Raw genomic sequence first — 15,082 nt, 5'->3', positions numbered from 1 at the left:
ATGAGTGTGCAAGTTTGATGTATTGCCAGCCGCGTAACCAATTTTAGTTGAACAATGCCGACAAACAGCTTTAGTTCGGTCCACCTGTCTTTGTCCGTCATCCTTGTACGTAACTGAAATCAAAATGTTCCCAAACCGGAGACTTCAATGATGCTGGAGGATTTTCGAGCTCAACTTTATCTGCGTTCGCCATTTCGACAGTTCCTCAAATTACTGACTAAATTTGAACGCATCCCTCTGACAAGCTCTCATAGTATGCCTCTCGTCCAATGAAATTACTTGGTTGCTCTATGACGCGTTGAACCCAATGTGAGCAAATTACTCTGAATGCTGCAACACAGCACCTGAGATTACTTCCAAAAAGTTGTTCATGTTCTCAATTTTTTACGTTTAACGTTATATTCGTTCGGTACACACGGTACACGTACCGGTACCGAAATTATTCGGTACGGGTACGTGTACCGTTACACCCCTACTAGCTACAGGGACTCTGCCTGGTCAGTTCATCCACGAAACACAACTTGAAGCCGGCCGTGGTTGTTTGTTCTTCATGCTTATATATCGGACTATTGTGACTCGCTCTGCGGTTAGAACAGACGGTGCATGAATGCGGTTTTGCGGTAAGTGAAATTTGAGTGCTTTATTTATGTGTTAATGATTTTAATCAGCTACGTAATGAATGTTAAGAGTTGGGTTAGCGTGTAAGCGAGTGGTAGCTACATCGGTGCTAATGATGCTAATCGTAGCCTCCAAGTTAAAATCATAGACTGTATATATAAAGGTTAAAACAAAATAGACAAGCGTTAAGTGGGATAATACTGTTGAACAAACGGCTTCTGTTTGAGGTTGATAAAATAAGGTCATCCTTGTAACTTAGAGAGATATTTTATTATATAGGTAGGAACTGTATGCATCGCTAAGGTTAATTTAAATTGGCTATGCTCAAGTATGTAGACAAGCTAATGTCGAAGTAGTGTATGTGAAATCAACCTCACAATAATTTCAAGATGATTACTTAGATATTACAATATGGTTGGTTGAGCTGGAGTTCATTATTGAGCTTACACGTTAACTTCACAGTCATCTGAAGAACGAACCCAAACCTTGTTGTTTTTATTAATTGCATTACCAAATGGGTATCAAATAAACAGTAAGCATTGGTAACACAACTTCCAAAGTTACAGTAAAATAAAAAGGACCCTGACTCGGACAATACACAATCCAACATGTTCAACAGAAGAGAATCAGTTATATTGTTTGTACACATGGTACTTTACATATACAGTGGGGCAAAAAAGTATTTAATCAGCCACCAATTGTGCAAGTGCTCCCACTTAAAAAGATGAGAGGCTTTTAATTTTCATCCTAGGTATACCTCAACTATGAGAGACAAAATGAGAAAAAAAAAAGAAAATCCAGAAAATCACATTCTATGATTTTTAAAGAATTTATTTGCAAATTATGGTGGAAAATAAGTATTTGGTCAATAACAAAAGTTCATCTCAATACTTTGTTATATACCCTTTGTTGGCCATGACAGAGGTCAAACGTTGCCTTGCTGATGGAAGGAGGTTGTCACTCAAAATCTCACGATGCGTGGCCCCATTCATTCTTTCCTTTACACGGATCAGTCGTCCTGGTCCCTTTGCAGAAAAACAGCCCCAAAGCATGATGTTTACACCCCCATGTTTCACAGTAGGTATGGTGTTCTTTGGATGCAACTCAGCATTCTTTCTCCTCCAAACACGTCTAGTTGAGTTTTTACCAAAAAGTTATATTTTGGTTTCATCTGACCATATAACATTCTCCCAATCCTCTTCTGGATCATCCAAATGCTCTCTAGCAAACTTCAGACGGGCCTGGACATGTACTGGCTTAAGCAGAGGACACGTTTGGCACTGCAGGATTTGATTCCCTGGCGGCGTAGTGTGTTACTGATGGTAGCCTTTGTTACTTTGGTCCCAGCTCTCTGCAGGTCATTGACTAGGTCCCCCCGTGTGGTTCCGGGATTTTTGCTCAACGTTCTTGTGATCATTTTGGCCCCACGGGGTGAGATCTTGCGTGGAGCCCTTGTCTCCATTTTCTAATAATTGCTCCCACAGTTGATTTCTTCACACCAAGCTGCTTACCTATTGCAGATTCAGTCTTCCCAGCCTGGTGCAGGTCTACAATTTTGTTTCTGGTGTTCTTTGACAGCTCTTTGGTCTTGGCCATAGTGGAGTTTGGAGTGTGACTGTTTGAAGTTGTGGACAGGTGTCTTTTATAATGATAACGAGTTCAAACAGGTGCCATTAATACAGTTAACAAGTGGAGGACAGAGGAGGCTCTTAAAGAAGAAGTTACAGGTCTGTGAGAGCAAGAAATCTTGTTTGTTTGCAGGTGACCAAATACCTTTTTTCCACCATAATTTGCAAATAGATTCTTTAAAAATCAGACAATGTGATTTTCTGGATTTTATTTCTCATTTTGTCTCATAGTTGAGGTATACCTAGGATGAAAATTACAGGCCTCTCATCTTTTTAAGTGGGAGAACTTGCACAATTGGTGGCTGACTAAATACTTTTTTGCCTCACTGTATATCTATTTGTTTAAGGTGTCCAGGTGATGTAGACAGGCTGGACCAGAGAGTGAGAGACAGAACTGGACTCCTCACAGCAGTGAACTTCAGCTCAGGTACAAAGACTCTTTTTCATATACTGTACAAAGAATCAAGAAAGATATTGGTTTAAATGAATGAAGTATTGACTTTAATACACTGATATACATTCCATTAAACAATACTAAATACTAGATCACCTACACATCAGTTAAGTTGAGGCTTTTTTCCATGTAAAAAGTTACATTTAGATGTTAACAAGCACTATGATTTTGTCAGCTTTCTAATGTAATGTATTGAAGGCAAAGATATTTAACACATGATAAGAACTGCTACTATTTTTCTCTCAATATTGTCTGTAAAAAACGTGGTCAAAGTTATTCTTTCAGTGAGACAACAGAGCAATATCTACAGTTGCACTACGTTTTGATAACAGTTAAATATTGTTTTGATAATAACATATATTTCAATGTTGATGAACTTCATACTTTTCATTCATAATCTGATTGTCTTTGTAGCTCACTGTTGAAATAAAAAAAAAACATTACAATTACAAAATAATTATATCTACACCCCCTAAACACACAAACACACCGCTTTCATAAATAACGCACTTGTTCTGCAATAATATGTTTTATGTTTCCTGTCATTTTTGTTAGGAAAGGACATGCCTGAAAGACACGACATGTTCTCCTTCTCTGAGGGTCAAGAAGAACATCCAAGAGGAAAATTAAAAGCTGATGCTATGAGATTTTAAGACCAGTACACTAAGAAACTACTTTTATTGTAAAAACAGTCAGCTGATCGAATGCACCCATTTCCACATCTACACTCCATCAGCTGATTATTTCTATTTGCCTCACTTTATGAGCTTCACATCACTTGTGCCTTTTACCGCAGAGTTTGCAACGTCACAAATAAATGGGGCCAATCTTCAGTCAGATGTGAATGTGTAATCTATTTTCAGTAAGAATAATGGACAAAAGGAGTGCAAATACAAATACAATTGACTGAAATGTGAACCAAAACTTAATCAAATGTTTTAAATAAAAAGCACATATGGACAGAAGGTGTAAACCTATTAAATGTATAAGTAAACACATTTAGTCAAATAACGTGACAGACTAGGCCTGTGCAGTTTGTATCAGCTTTGCCCAGCATGGGCTCCTCCATCAGGCCTGGTCCTCCTCACAGAGGAAAGACCCTCAGTCCTCTCCAAACCAACAGACTGGACGTCCATCACACGGAGGTTTCTCCCTGAAGTCTCTGCAGCTCTCTGGACACCACGCTGTCTCAATCCGTCCACACTGAAATGAAAATAATAAATAAAGTTGACTGTTGAGTTGCTCAGTTTTTTTAGATTGTCAATACTATTACTGTATAACTAATATATCAGGTTAAGAGGCACATTCAAATAAAGATTGGTCTTTAAATACATGTTGTCTTTTGAATTGTTTGTCTAAAGTCAAGGATCTACACTGAACAAAAACATAAATGCAACACTTTTGTTTTTGCTCCCATTTTTCATGAGATGAACTCAAAGATCTAAAACATTTTCTATATACACAAAATAACAATTTCTCTCAAATATTGTTCACAAATCTGAAAAAATCTGTGATAGTGAGCACTTCTCCTTTTCTGAGATAATCCATCCCACCTCACAGGTGTGGCATATCAAGATGCTGATTAGACAGCATGATTATTTCACAGGTGTGCCTTAGGCTGGCCACAATAAAAGGCCACTCGGAAACGTGCAGTTTTGCTTTATTGGGGGGGTCTGGTGGGGCCCGAAAACCCTAGGGTTAAACCCTAACCCTGCAAGCAGCAGTCCGAGCTGCTAAATTGAGGTTCCCACGGGCAGCAATCTGGATACCTGTTATCAATTACTCACACTTTCTGCCACATCATGAACAACAACAATTGATCCATTTAAACGAGTACATCACACAGCATCAAAAACATATTCCAAAGCTGCCAAACGTGTCATTTTGGACCGAAAGTGATAATGTCCACTGGACTAAATCCACCGCGGGAAACATGCTTCAACACTGGTGTGAGCAGGTAAACTAAATGTCCCCTCAAATCTGCCTGTACAGGAGGGGAATAAAAACGTTTTAATATTAGCTAAACACTTTACATTGACTCCCCCGCAGATCACTCTCTTAAAAAGGGGCCTTAATTTCATCCCTACTAAAGGCAGCAACAAAAATATTATCCAGCAAGGCAGATGGGATTTACAACAATACCACAGGAAACTGAAATTAGCAACATATTTTCAACAAAAAAAAAGAGTCTGACCCATCTCCATTTACTCCCAAATCTGACTGGGTTCCCTCTGCTGGTACACTTCCGATGGAACTCACTACTCTCATTGCGGCTGATATCAACCAATTTGATTGCAGCTTCCAGATTTATCGGTCACAACCGAACCTCAGTCCAGAGGAGACTGCAGCACTGAAGGAGCTCAGCAACAATAAGAATATAATTATCAAACCAGCCGATAAGGGTAGTGTAGTGGTGGTTATGGACCGGGAGCAATATCTATGGGAGGGATATAGACAATTATCGGACACAAATTATTATTCTAAATTGGACAAACCCATTTATCTGGACACAATTAAATTAGTTGACAAGATTTTACAAACACTATATGACAAAAGATTCATTAATGCTAAACAAATTAGGTTTATATCAGGAACCTCTGAACCCAGGGCCAGACTATTTTACATGCTCCCGAAAATACACAAAGAAAGACATAAATGGTCCTTACCTTATGAAATTCCTCCGGGCAGACCCATTATATCTGATTGTAGCAGCGAGACATACCGCACGGCCGAGTTCATTGATTCTTTACCTCAATCCTCTTTCCATCATCCACAAAAGCTATTTAAAGGATACCTATGACTTTTTAAGCAGAATTAAACAACTCAATATACCTCAGGACGCCATGTTATTCACGATGGACGTAGATAGCTTATACACAAACATAGACATCCAAGAAGGCATACAAGCCATATGGGAAAGAAGTTCGCTCCAGCCTATGCGAACATTTTTATGGCAGAGTGGGAAACCTCTGCCCTGTCCTCCTGCCTAAAGACTCCCACATATTATTTCAGATATCTGGATGACATCTGGGGCGTGTGGTCTCACTCAAAGGAGGATTTTGATCTATTTGTCATCACCCTGAATAACCACAACAAATCCATCTCACTAAAATCCATCACCAGCTACACCTCAGTGGATTTCCTGGACACCACCACATTCAAAGGAATTAATTTCGATAAAACACACAAATTGGATGCTAAAGTATTTTTTAAAGAGACAGACACCCATGCCCTTCTCCACAGAACAAGCCACCATCCTAATCACACTTTTGCGGGATTGGTTAAATCACAGCTTTTGAGGTTCCATAGAATATGCAGTAACAGAGAGGATTTCCAGATGGCTACCAAAACGCTTTTTGGAGCATTGATCTCTAGAGGGTACACTCGTTCTTTTCTAAAAAAATGTTTTAGAACGTTTCAACAGACGAAACCCATTTTGGTCTCCTCCAAATTGCCTTTTATCACTACATATTCCCAGTCAGCTGTTAAACTAGTCAAAGTTATTCAATCCAACTTTCAAAACATTATAGGAAAAACTGACATTCTACAAGACCACAGTATAATTGCAGCATTTAGGAAAAACAGAAACCTGCAGTCTTACTTGGTCAAAGCAAAGATACAACCCATGCTGACCCCAACATCCAGGGGTCACAGGGATTTTTTTCAGCAACAACTCTGGTTGCGCAGCAAATACAACAACAATGTTTATAAAACACAGTATCTTGGCAGCCTACAATCTAAAAACTGTGTATACATTATTACATGTAAACGTTGTGGACTAAAGTATGTGAGTGAAACTGGTAACACAATTTTTATAGGATTCACTCAACATAGATATAACATTTTGAGAAGAAAAAACACACTTACTCCATTAGTTACTCACTTCCTGCTCCATGGATGGCAATCCGTTCAAGCAGCGGTCCTGGAGTCCAACTCCAGATGGTCTGTGGCCCAGAGACGTAGATGTGAGAGGCTATGGATAGCCAGATTCGACACAGTGTTTCCCAGGGGCCTGAATGAGAGATGAACATGCCTTGATAATGTGACAACGATGGAGAGTGCATTCGATCCTGCCGCCGCTTCCCGGTGACAGGATTCTAAACTTCTAACGCCTAACATGTCACCCATTGAGCATGTTTGGGATGCTCTGGATCGGCGTATACGGGAAGAAGGAGAATATAAACTGTTATAATCACAGCTATTAAGATTAGAACACTAATATTGTTAACAATCAATCTATACAACATGCTTCTGTTCATTTAAAAAACATTGTTTTATTAGTACAGAAAAACTAAGACTTATTTTAAATATGAAATAATATGATTAAATTACATCAGCTATATTTAATTAATTTGTTAACTTACTAATGTAACATTACTGGGGGCTAAAGGAACAGCTTCATCTTATTTACCTGGCCATGGTTCTCTTTATTTCATCGCCGACGCTGATCTCCAAAAAAAGTTTCTGGATCCTTTAGAATTTGCTAGCAGGCTGCTGGAGCAACGCAGCCGAACAGCGCGTATCACGTGACGTAAATACGAAGCGCTCCGTAGGCTAGACCGTCTAATTTCGTAGGCCGCTCGGTCCAGCCTACGCGGTCTCGTCGGCCGCATCCTGCGCCGACAGCGTAGGCTGCGTACCCCGAAGGATACAACCCCTGAATTGAGACACGGCCACAGTCTATGGTCATTCTACAGAAAAGGTTGAAGTACTGTCACTTACTTTTGCAGACACCAAAATACATGACGTTGACCTAATACTCACATTCATTATATATGTTGAATAAATAGAGATTGTCTTTGCAATGGTACTAAATAAATAAATAAAATAGAAAAATATATATATAAATTGCAATTTATTTAAAATGCCAAGTTCAAGGAACTGCCTTGTCACTTTGATCATACATGGAAGTGGAGCCTATAGTTTTCATTTAAAATATAGGAGACGTGGCACCCGGCCAAACATGAGGCAAAATATTTTTTTCAAGAAATAGATCTCATTCATATTTACATAACATTACATACATTAAATATAACACTGAAATGGTAAAAAAAAACGCAAATTATTATTAATAATATCCAATAAATGTCAGTCACCCAAAATACGTCATTGGTGTTACTGCTTCACAAAACGCTTTTATCTTTGAAGTAATGTACTGTCTCTGAAGTGCCTCCTGTAACAAGAGATCATTTGAGGCAGTGCAGTGGACAAAGACATAAGGAAAGTCAGATAGCCTACTTCTTACTTTGTTTAGTTAAAGGTGTCATTTTATCTTCAAATGTTACGTGCGTCTTTCAAGTCTGTCATTAGTGTTACTCATATCTAGGGATGGGTACCGAGAACCGGTACTAAGTCAATACCGGTACCTGATTGGACGGTATCGGTATACCGTTAAGCCGCTGGACAAACGGTGCTGCTATCGGTATATGTGTTACGTCTACTTCCTTAGTTTAACTTTAAACCATTCTGGTTGGTTGGGAACCCTCATCCCATGTGATGTATCCGGTTTGAGACCCCTCTGATTGGCCACTGTAAATGCCACTCGTTATCTCTCTCAACAGCGCTCTTATTATTGTTGTGAGACTCCCGCAGCAGGCATGGCGGACAGAGTGAAGCGATCAAAGGTCTGGGTGCGCTTCAACAAATGTAGTGGCGTCGAGAGTGCAAGCTGCAATATATGCACTCAATTAGTTGCTTGTAAGGGGGGTAAGTGTTCTGACTTTTCGTACAATGTCCCACTGTCTGGCTAAGTCAAGTGCTCGGCGCAGTTGTCGGCGAAATGTCGCTACTCTGTTTTCATTTAAACAGCTCCTTATATCCGTTAGCGCAGCTAGCTAGCACCAGATGCTAACAACAACAATACACGTAAGGTCTCTCTCGCTCCCTCCCGGTCCTCCCGATGGCCAGTCGGTGCCTGCCGGTGAGCGTGGAAGTGTGGTCTGCCGCAAGCAGGCGGCAGGTGCGGGGCTGTCAGCATCAGCTTGTAGATGGTATTTTAAACTCGATGCGCTCTGAAACTACGGGGCGGCCGAGGAAAAAAAATACACATGCGTATAATTTTGAGCACCACATTATTGAAAAGTATCGATAAGAGTATCAAAAAATACCGGTACAGATAAGCAATACCGGTATCGATAAAATCCTAACGATACCCATCCCTACTCATATCATAGCCCTAGGGGTGAACATCTGAATGGGAAAATGTATTATATTGAAGAGTTAAACGATTTTTATATTGACTGAAGCCATATTTGGTCTGACACATGGCAGCCATTTTGTTAAAATGGTAGTGTTTTTTCCAAATTGTCACTGGTGTTACCGTCACTGGTGTTACTCTTCTTCCTGGTAACACGTAACACCAGTAACGTTCCTATATAAATAAGCTTTGTATAATGTATAAAAATAATAAAAATACTTTAAGCTCTACTTGTTGTGGATTCATCAAGTTAAGAGTTAGTTATTGCTATTTAACAGGTTTTAGATGTGTTTAGAAGGAATATATTTCAGCAGATTTGTATCACCCAGATTCCACCTTTTCTGTAGAATGACTCACTTAAGATATTTTACCGTGATGTAATTGTAATACACGTTTCAAAATGAAGCCGAAATAAAAAAATACTGATAACGGTTAGTAAAAACCAAGAATTAATGCTTTGACAATTGTACAGACAAGACGGCAGGCGAAAAACCCATAGACTGTATATGAAAAACCTTTTAAATGCGTGTTTTTTTAATGGAGAACGAATCGATCAGGCTAAACTATCCTGTAGCTGCTCCGTCCAAACTCACAACAACGTCCTAAAGACAGAAATAAAGCAGCGACTGTCAGGATTTGATTTTTGTGTGTTAAGTTTTGGTTTTATTTTGCTGTTCTGTGTTCCCTTTAGCATGTTTTCCTCCTTGTGTCTTGTCTGATCCTTCTTCCTGTGTTTGCCTTCCTGTCGTTAGTTTCCCTGGTGTGTCTGATTGTCTCATTGTGTTCACCTGTTGCCCTTCTGTTTCTCCCTCCTTTACCCAGCTGTTTCTTGTCCCGTGATTCCCCCTCTCTGTATTTAGTCTTGTCTTTCCCTGTGTTCCCCTGTCGGTTCATTGTTTGTCTTTCCTGTCTCCCTCCATGTGGATCACGGTTAGTTCTTGTGTTGTTGTTTCCTTGTGCTACGTTTAGATTCATGCCATGTTTTGTTCATCAGCTTTTAAATAAAGCTCGCTTTTGTTTCTAGACCTTTTGACCTTTTCTTTGTAGTCTGCTTTTGGGTCCTACCTTTTCCACGCATCGTATCAGCGACTGTATTCGCCATGACACAGACAGTCTGTGTTTTGTTCATGTTTAACTTTTGTCCAGTTTCTGAACAGATATGAGGAGCTGTGAGCTCGTTGTCCTAACAGCTGATGTTTTGGTTTTCTGATTCAACGTCAGTGGCTGAGATCTTCACTGCTGATATTGGCTACCGCGAGAACGTGTCACGTGAATTTTACGCTCGAGTTGAAAACATTGATCACACACACACACACACACACACACACACACACACACACACACACACACACACACACACACACACACACACACACACACACACACACACACACACACACACACACACACACACACACACACACACACACACACACACACACACACACACACACACACACACACACACACACACACACACACACACACACACACACACACACACACACACACACACTTCAAAGTGTTGCTTGTTCATACAGTTGATTGTTCGAGCTTTACTGTGCACTGCTGTGTGGACAGGTGTCTTTTATACTGATAACGAGTTCAAACAGGTGCCATTAATACAGTTAACAAGTGGAGGACAGAGGAGGCTCTTAAAGAAGAAGTTACAGGTCTGTGAGAGCCAGAAATCTTGTTTGTTTGTAGGTGACCAAATACTTATTTTCCACCATAATTTGCAAATAAATTCTTTAAAAATCTGACAATTTGATTTTCTGGATTTTTTTTTCTTCTCATTTTGCCTCTCATAGTTGAGGTATACCTAGGATGAAAATTACAGGCCTCTCTCATCTTTTTAAGTGGGAGAACTTGCACAATTGGTGGCTGACTAAATACTTTTTTGCTCCACTGTAGTGCAGAGTTTGACCCTTGAAGGCTATTTCTTCTGCTCTGAAATGGAATATATTTGTTACATATTAATAGAATTTTAGATTTTTTTAGTTTGATTTCAGATTTGTGAATGGGAGAAGTAGCCTAGTAGATAGATAACATACCAAACAGTAATTATTCAAAGTAGAGTATTTCATTTTGTATACGGTAATAAGGAGGCATAGGCCTATTATAATGTTTTACATTATTGATATTAAAAAAGTGATTTGTTTTCCGTCTCATTCGTGTGTTTTTCTTATCAGAGTGAAGTTATTTATTTGTAAGCTCCAAAACCAATGGTTTTCCCTCAATGGCCTTTGTGCCCTAAAAAAACGTGTGGCACCAAAGGCCAAATGGCCTTGCCCCTAAAATGACGAAATTCCAAACCTGCCTACAAATCTAGATAAAAAAAAAAAAAAAGGAATTGAAATCTTAAAAAAACACTAAGACATTACTTTAGACACATAAATAAGTCAATGGATAATACAAATGTTTTGCTATAATGAAGTGTCCGTTTTCATCCAGCAGCATCAACATAAGAATTGAAGAAAAATAATCATGTTACTAGGGAAACCAAAATAAAATATTTGTACCTTGATTAACATAAAAATAAAAATATTTGAGGAAATTTCTGGTCGATCGTGAACACAGCATAGCAATTTAAGGATTAGAAAAGCAAATTGCACTGTACCTGGACTACTCACTGGTTCCTTCAGAGATCCAGCAACACAACTGAGGCTCATCATAGTAAACCTATGCCTGTCCTTTCCCATTATCTACACCTCCATTAGACTGATAAGAGTAGTGGCAGCAATATAACCCATACTAATCTTCCTTTGTAAGGTTACATTTCATCACTAAACCAAGTTCATTGACTCTTATTAGATATAACATTGTGTCCTTGATAACAAACCCAGGAACTTTTAAAATCTGAAATTGACCAATAAAGCACCCTTAGTATTACTGGGTTCACCTGTTTAAATAATGTGTGAATGGGTAAAGGCCATTAGTTAGTAAGTTAATGATTGTCGTTAGTATGCATTACTTCTTAAATCTTCTTTATTTTGTATGCATATTATTATACATTTCTCAAGATAAATCCCCAAAGTAGTCAATGGTCTCTAGAGAAAAGGAAAATGCCCCAAATATGTGCAAATCTAGAAATATTTTGTATCCATCACATTCACCCTCTTTAAGATGTAAATATTATATCCAGAACGTTTCTTCACATTAGTCCATTGCTTTTAACAGAACTGTGCAGCTTCCTAATTTCCCAGTTAATTATTAGTACACCAAGTATGATTAATAAAATATGCTGTTGTAAAAAATGAAGAGTAATCAAGAGGATTTCCAGGAGGGTAATGGCCCCTAGGACAAGAAGTGAAGAGCCTGGGTTTGGAATTTGCTCCTTCTTTACAGCATGTTATTATTCACAGGTGGTTGATATTTCCACAGGAAGGTGGAGGCTAGTCAAAGACACACTTTGATATAAAAACTCAGTTTCAGGTTTTCTCTCACAGAAACCTAACTGTGCGTAAATATAGCTGGAGAAAACAGGGTTGAACAACTCTATTTCATGTCTACAAAAGGGAGCTGATCATTTCAAAGTCACAATTATAGGAGATAAAAATACATGGACATTATGTCACATCTAAAGGAGCTAACTAAATACACAAGTAATTTCGTATACATGTAAAAAAAAAAAAAAAAAAAACATGCCTTATTAACTTCCAGTATACTTTATCAAACAACATGCCCACTAAGGTTAAAAGACATTAAAATAACACAGTATGACCTAGAGCAGGATCAGATATTCAGAAACAGGTCTAGCTTGTTAGTGAAATTACAATTGAATGAGCCTCAAACCATTCACCTTATATTTAAAAATGTCCAACTTGAATCAGTAGAGCAAATAACATAAAAGCCTGTTTGTTTATTTCAATAGAATTCAAACTGCTTCAAACTGTAACGGCTGATTCCAGTTTGTGGTTTTTGTCTCTGAATGCACAAATGCTGTTTGTATAGCTGGAGATACCGGACACAACTTTGTGTCACACCTGACAAAGAGGAGGCATATCATGCCATTGATTCTGAATCAGACAATTAGTTTTTTGACAAAGAGCCTTAATAGACCAAACCCAAATGTTGCTTTTTCAAAATACAGCAATGTTACTGTTGAATGCCGAAGTGAAAAAAATATTTAAAGAATAGCACTTTTAGGAACATTCTCAGATCGTTCCTAAAGACAACAAAGGTGAAAAAATGTGGCTTGTTTTCTACAACATGGTGGAGGAGACTGCCTTTCTTTGCATTTGCTGTTTGAATGTACAGTTGTGTTTGGCAGCTTGTTTGGTGCCAGCATTGAGCAATATAGGTGTTAAAATATACATTGCAGCAATAAAGGTAACAACAGGAGCTTGAGTCAATGTATTTCATCAACTTAATTCAACTTTAGGTACAGCGCCTAATCATTGGATGCATGTATTCATTGATTTTGAATTGATTGAGGGAGATAAGAGTATCATACATTTTAACATGTATTCTTATCGTATGTAGAATAATTGTACCCGGTAAGTCACAATCCCTCCCTTCTCTGCTAGAGAACATTTAGTTTCGAAAAACAGTAAAATACAGTAAGATGGAAGACGAAGAGAGAAAATAAAAATGTGCAAGAAGTACAAGTCAGTTAAATCAGAAAAAAGGGGGCAAACAGCTTCAAAATAGTTCACTAGAAATGCAAATAATGTACTCTCAACACTTAATATAACTTGCACCATTTCAACGTAGAGTCTATGGGTATCTCAACGTGTTACATTGCAAGATTAATCAAAATCGAAAAATAATATCACAAGTCCAATTAAAGATTTAAACATATCCCTGATTCATCTAGGGCTGGTAATGTAGCAATGGCCACCGGGTAGTTCCTAGCATTCGGTGCCATTTCAGCTAGGGTATTCAAAAATAAAAAACTTAATTTTCCATGTTTTTTTTTTATTTAATCTGAATGATGGCTTGTTAAAGGATAAGAAAAATATTTTGGTCAAGCTCAGGATATTATGCTTAACATTTTTTTTTTTACCATCCCCAGTTACTGTGTGTGCACCCTGTTACTGTGAAAAATAGTAACAGGGTGGACGGTAACAGGGTGGACCTTTTATGCTAAACTTGGCTATTGCTACATGTGTGATGATAATCAAGCTAGCACTTGGTGACAACAAAAACATATTTGATAGATATATTCACCATATTTTCTAAATGTAAAACAAATGATCAGTTCCACTAAAAATGAGCATAACAGGGTGGACATAAATAACATTGTTGTTTTATGGTAGAGGGTATACACATTTAAAACCAAGCATTTAAAAAAATAAGCATTAGACCTTTTAAATACAAAATATATGATATAATGTGGTGGGGACCTAAATGGCACCGAATGCTAGGAATGACCCCACCACATTTTACATATTTCATGGCCAGGAGCACTCTTCAGGTTTTAATCAGGTTTAACCAAATAAAACAGTTGGGTGTGGGTCTTTTATATTGATCTAAAGAGATGTTAATTAGAACTAGTTTCACCTGAAAGAACCACCCTGAAACCCTTGACACATGGTAAAATGTATTTTTTTTTTATAATGGGTATAATGGCAAATATTTGAACTGATCATTTTTCAAAAAAGAATCAAGCAATATTAGCAAACGTTCTCATGTTCCAGATGATAAATAGTAAGAATTTCCGGAATTTATTTGTCTTTTTTGAGAAGTAAAAATAAAAATCTGAGTGGTCCAATGAAGGAAACGGGCATTTGCCTTGTTAAGGACATTTTGTCGATTTAAATGTGTTGGCAGTGTTTTGGCAAGATGTTGGACCTGACAGGGAAAGGAGGGAGGCGGGTATTTATATAACTATATATATAATAATTAAGAATATTTTTAATTAAGAATATCTGAAAAACACACATTATAACCAAAAAAAACAACAACAATGGGGCCAGACCATAGACTGGGCCAGAAAGGTCCAAACAAAACAAGTAAACCAGGAAAACTGAACAAGTACATACCCTATCCCTATGGTACAGACCAGGGAGGACAGGGCCAGGTACACGGGGACTCAGGCAAGAACAATATAACACGGGAACATAGACGACAAACCGACAGAGAAGGAAAGACAGGCATAAATACACACAGGACGAATCACAATGAGAGGCCAAAGCTGGGGAGGGAATGCAAAAAGACAAAGTTAGCAGGTGAAAATAATCA

General features: G+C 38.2%; 1 protein-coding gene across 1 annotated transcript in view; it reads right to left on the bottom strand.

Annotated features, from left to right (window-relative positions):
* Nucleotides 1–15,037, bottom strand: part of abcb11a (ATP-binding cassette, sub-family B (MDR/TAP), member 11a) — a 39,606-nt gene extending 24,569 nt beyond the window's left edge. The window contains exon 1 of the mRNA XM_079666675.1: nucleotides 14,884–15,037. The gene's annotated coding sequence lies outside the window, so the exon portion shown is untranslated. The remainder of the gene's footprint in view (nucleotides 1–14,883) is intronic.
* Between the last annotated feature and the right edge of the window lie 45 nt (nucleotides 15,038–15,082).

This window comes from Notothenia rossii (genome assembly GCF_949606895.1).
Source record: "Notothenia rossii genome assembly, chromosome: 2".
Taxonomy (NCBI): Eukaryota; Metazoa; Chordata; class Actinopteri; order Perciformes; family Nototheniidae; genus Notothenia; species Notothenia rossii.
The sequence above is the reverse complement of the archived record's forward strand: the minus strand, read 5'-3'. Positions and strand labels throughout refer to the sequence as shown.